A 6,000-nucleotide genomic window follows, 5' to 3' on the forward strand; every position below is an offset into this window, starting at 1 on the left:
CTGGACATATTGCTCCCTAGACAAGAATTAGTCTTTTAGGGGGGAAGAAAGAAGAATGGAAACTATTTAGGAAACTGACTATTTCGGCCCCCCCTGTATTCCACCTAAACTGCATGATCTTTAAGAAGAGAGGCTATGTCTGTTTTTACACACTGTTTTCTGTGTGGCATAGTTCTGGGTACTTAGAAGGAACATAGAGGCTGGGTACAGTGGCTCAAGCCTGTAATCCCAGCACTTTGGGAGGCTGAGGCAGGCAGATCCCTTGAGGTCAGGAGTTCAAGACCAGCCTGGCCAACATTGCAAAATACCATTTCTACTAAAATATACAAAAATTAGTCAGGTGTGATGGTGCACGCCTGTAGTCCCAGCTACTTGGGAGGCTGAGGCAGGAGAATTGCTTGAACCTGGGAGGCAGAGGTTACAGTGAGCTGAGATTGCGCCACTGCACTTTAGCCTGGGTGACAGAGCGAGAGCGAGACTCTGTCTCAAAAAAGAAAAAAAAAAAAAAGAACATACACATTTATTAAATGATTACAAAATGATTATATGATCAATGAAATATGATTAATAATATTAACCAACCATAAAATGCCAGCTCATAGGAAATTTGTTGCCTATACAACAGGCTTCTGTGTACCTTCAAGGACCTGGACTATGCCTTCCTAGTTTCGTACCACCAGTGCCCAATAATTATTTGGTATATTGTAGGTGAGAGAAAAATGTTGGTCAAATGAATGGGTGAATGTCTCAGTGAGAGCTAGTTCTGTCCCAAACACCATTACAAAGGAGTTTCATTACATGCTAATAAAAATGCTTATTAGTGGATTCTTAATGTAAATCTTCATGTTGACTGCCAAGAAAGAAGAATAACCACTTTCTCTTATCACTATGGATCTAAGGCTGTTTTTTGTTACCACAGTCACCACGAGAAAAACTGACAAAAAGAGAAAAGCAGAACTATTCTGAGATATAAGATGAAGTTTTCTTAAAATGGTTTATATTATCAGCAGCTAAACTGTTTCACTATTCAGGATTATTACATAAAGCCCAGAAAGTGACTATTTTCAAAAGAGCTACCAAACTTTATAAGTATGATAGTCATTTGAGCAAAATGTATCTTTTTCCTTTTTCTTGTTCCATAGCCCAAATTGGCTTTTGTCTATTTTCTTGGTTTTGCCATTCTAGCTCATTCTATTTTCTTGGGAAGCCATGCAAGCTCTTTGGTTTCCATGATTGTAAAGTGTATGGCTCTGTGACAACTCCATAGAAGAATGTGTATGTGCTAGTGCGTTAGATTTGTCTAGATCTAAAAATTATCTATGGTTAGTTGATTGTTTTCAGTAATATATTTAGAAAACTAGTTATGTGTCTGTCTCTATTGCTAAATCAAAGGTATTTTGAAGGCAGGGACTACATCCTTTTCGTTTTTGAATCTCCAGAGCATTGCATCTGAACCCCCAAAACCTGCTACAGAGTAGGTGCCCAATTCATATTTGTCGAGTTAATAAACTCTTTCTTCGCAAAATTTTCCCAATAGCACAGTACAGAGTTTGTTCATAATAAATATTGAATGTATTTTCATTTTGTGAGAGCCTAAATCATTTTTAATTCTTTCAATGTTTCTGAAAGCTAAGAGACAGGATTTATTCTTCCTCTTTTCTAAATGGAAAAACATAATTATCCTTAATGATGGATATCAAATATTGAATTTGTAGTATACAAGAAATAATTTATTGACTTAAAATATTTTAGCGTTCTTTCTTTTTTTGAAGAATATTATATTTCTTTGTTAATGTATTTCTTTTTTTACCATTTTAATAAAAGCTTTTGCTGGGCATTTCTACTTGTTCAGGGGCCAGACTGATGTTGCAGTTGTATGCTCCTATATTTTATTTCAAAAATGCATTTTTATTTATTTTTTGAGCATGAAAGTAATATATGCTCAGTGTAAACAATTAAGTCATTATAAATATATTTAACAGGAATACCAGAGATAACTTCTGTTAATAATTCAATGTATTACTACAATTTTTTCTATGAATTTAATATAATAATATTGTTGGAAATTTTGATACAATTATTTAAGTGAAATTTAATGATACTGCACATACTATTTTGCAGTTTTTTTAATAGTGTATTTAAACTTTTAAGTGCAAAAGATTTTCAAGACTAGCAAATATAAATCTACCTTATTCTGTGTAATTGCTAGACCCTACATTCAGATGTTTGCAGGACCCGATCCTCCTACTTTAAATTACTTACAAATTTAAATTTGTAATTAAATTGTTTATATAATTGTAGTTTTCATATCTGTATCCCTAAATATATTATAAATTCCATGCCTAACACATACCACATGAAACAATACATATAATGGCGATAGGTGCTATGAATGAATGAATGAGTAAATGGTGGTATTCCCCAGAACTTTCTTCACAAAGCCTGTGCTCTTTCCACAATGCCACACTTCCTCCTCTTAGTGGTTCCTTTATATACTATGGGAATTTTCATAATATCATTATTAATGGTTACATTATTTTGAGTTTTATTACATATGTTTAGGTCAATTGTGAAGGCAGAACTAAGCAATTTAGAAATTCAGAAATATAGGAATTATAATTATATACAGACACACCTTGAAGATATTGTGGATTTGGTTCCAGACAAGTGCAATAAAGTGACTATTGCCGTAAAGCCAGTCACATATATTTCTTGGTTTCTCAGCACATATGAAAGTTATGTCTACACTATACTATAGCCTATTACATGTGCAATAGCATTGTCTAAAAAAGTACGTAACTTAATAAAAAATACTTTATTGCTAAAAATTGCTAATGATCATCTGAGCCTTCAGGGAGTGAATCTTTTTGCTGATGGGGGGTCTTGCCTTCGTACTGATGGCTACTGACTTATCAGAGTGTTCAAGACTAGGGTGGCTGTGGCAATTTCTTAAAATAAGACAGTGAAGTTTACCATATCAGTTGGCTTCTTTCACAAAAGATTTCTCTGTAGTATGCAGTGTTTTTTTGATACCATTTTACCCACAGTAGAACTTCTTTCAAAATTTGAGTCAATTCTCTCAAACCTTGTTACTGCTTTATGAACTAAGTTTATATAATATTCTAAATCCTTTGTCATTTCAATAGTGTTCACAGCATCTTCACCAGGATTAGATTTCATCTCAAGAAATGACTTTCTTTGCCCATTCATAAGAAGCAACTACTCATCCAAGTTTTATAATGAGATTGCAACAATTCAGTCCCACATTCAGGCTTAATTTTATATTCTTGTTCTTTTGCTATTTCTACTACATCTACAGTTACTTCCTCCAGTGAAGCCTTGAACTCCTCAAAGTCATTCATGAGGGTTGGAATCAACCTCTTCCAAACTCCTATCAATGTGGATATTCTGACCTCCTCCCATGAATCATGAATGTTCTTAATGGCACCTAGAATGGTGAGTCCTTTCCAGAAGGTTTTCAATTTCCTTTGGCCAGATCCACCAGATAAATCACTATCTATGGCAGCTATAGCCTTATGTGTTTCTTAAATAGTAAGACTCAAAAGTCAAAATTACTTCTTGATCCATGGGATGCAGAATGGATGTTGTGTTAGCAGGCATGAAAACAATGCTGTAACTTCCTTGTACATCTCCATCAGAGCTCCTGAGTGAATAGGTGCATTGTCAATGAGCAGTCATATTTTAAAAGGAATCTTTTTTTCTAACCAGCAGTTCTCAACAGTGGGCTAAAAATATTCAGTCAACCATGCTATAGACAGATGTGCTGTCATGCAGACTTTGTTGTTTTATTTATAGAGCACAAGCAGAGTAGACGTCACATAATTCTTAAGGGCCCTAGGGTTTTCACAATGGTAAATTAGCATTCGTTTCAACTTAGGTCACCAGCTCCATTTGCCTCTCATGAGAGTCAGCCTGTCTTTTGAAGGTTTGAAGCCAGCCATTGACTTCTTCTCTCTAGCTATGAAAGTCCTAGATGGCATCTTCTTCCAGTATAAGGTTGTTTTATCTGTGCTGAAAATTTGTTGTTTAATGTAGCCACCTTCATTTATAGTCTTATCTAGAGCTTCTGGATAACTTGCTGCAGCTTCTACATCAGTACTTGCTGCTTCTTCTACATCAGTACCTTGAGCTTTTATGTTATGGAGACAACTTCTTGATCTCATGAACCAAGCTCTATATCTGTAAGCTCTTCTGCTGCTGCTTCCGCACCTCTCTCAGCCTTTATAGAGTAGAACTGAGTTACGAACTTGCTCTGGATTAGGTTTTGGCATAAAGGAATGTTGTGACTGCTTTGATCTTCTATCCAGTCCAATAAAACTTTCTTCATATCATCAATAAGGCTGTTTTGCTTTCTTATCATTCATGCGTTCATTGGAGTAGCACTTTTAATTTCCTTTAATAACTTTTCCTTTGCGTTCAAAATTTGGCTGTTTGGACACCTGGCTTTTGACTGTTTTGGCTTTTGACATGAATTCCTCACTAGATTAATTATTTCTTGCTTTTAATTTAAAGTTAAGAGCCAAGAGATGTGACTCTTCCTTTCATTTGAACACCCAGAGGCCATGGTAGGGTTATTAGTTGGCCTAGTTTCAAAATTGCTGTGTCTCAGGGAATAGGGAGGTCCAAAGAGAGGGTGAGAGACAGGGAAACAGTCATTTCGGTCGGTCAGTCAGAACATACAAAACATTTATGGATTAAGTTCACTGTCATATATAGGCACGATTTACAGTGCCCCCAGACTAATTACAATAGTAACATGAAAGATCACTGATCACATAGCATCAGAACAGATATAATAATAAAAAATTAGAAATATTGCAAAATTTACCAAAATATGATTCAGAGATAAGAAGTAAGCACATGCTGTTGGAAAAATGATGCCAATGAACTTGCTCAACACAGGATTGCCACAAACCTTCAATTTATAAAAATCACAGTATCTGTGAAGCACAATAAAACGAAATATGCCTGTAATGACAAAAAAACACAGATTTTAAAATTTTTAAGTAATTAGATCTTATCAATTTTGTCAAGGTTTACATGACACAGGCTAAGGATTTTACTTTTTAATTTAATGCTTAATTCCTTGACTTTATAGCAGGAAAAAAAGTAATATCTCATGGATATTTTGTTATAGCATGGCGCACAATTTATACCAAATATTTTTATTTTCAAGTGTGGCTTTAAAATCTTGTAGAAGTCTATCTTTCTCTTCCAGAGAGTGGTACATTTTAAACCTTTTTTAAAGACTTTATTCTTATGGAGCAGTTTTAGATTTATAGTGAAATTGAGCAGAAGGTATAGATATTTTCCATATACCCCCTGCCTCCACATGCGTGGCTTCCCCCATTATCAACATCCCCCAGCAGAGTGTTAGATTTATTACAACCAATGAACCAACATTGACACATTGTTGTCACCCAGAGTCTATAGTTTAGTGTTCACATTTCACATCGTACCCGCTATGAGTTTGGACAAATTTATAATAATGCATATGTGAAGGATAATTTTGCAAGATATAGAATTCTTGGTTGCTGGTTTTTTTCTCTGCCACTTTAACTATTTCACTCCACTTGCTTCTTGCTCCATGGTTTCTGAGGAGAAGTCAAATGTAATTTTTATCTCTACTGCTCTATGTGTAACGTATTCCTCTCCCCACCCCCACTGCTAGCTTCTTTCAGTTTTTTTCTTTATCTTTGACTTTCTGTAATTTGAAAATGATATGTATATATATGTAGATATTCTAGCATTTATCCTGCTTGATGTTCTCTGAGCTTTCTGGATCTGAACTTCGGTGTCTGGCATTCATTTTGAGACGTTTTCAGTCATTACCATTTTGAATATTTGTTCTGTCTGAGTTTTAGTCCGTTCAAGCTGGTCTAACAGAACACCATAGACTAGTTGGCCTATATATAACAAACATTTTTCTCCCATAGTTCTGATGGCTGGGAAGCCTAAGATCAAGAAGCTAGCAGATTT

Source organism: Mandrillus leucophaeus, unplaced genomic scaffold (genome assembly GCF_000951045.1).
Source record: "Mandrillus leucophaeus isolate KB7577 unplaced genomic scaffold, Mleu.le_1.0 Scaffold413, whole genome shotgun sequence".
Taxonomy (NCBI): domain Eukaryota; kingdom Metazoa; phylum Chordata; class Mammalia; order Primates; family Cercopithecidae; genus Mandrillus; species Mandrillus leucophaeus.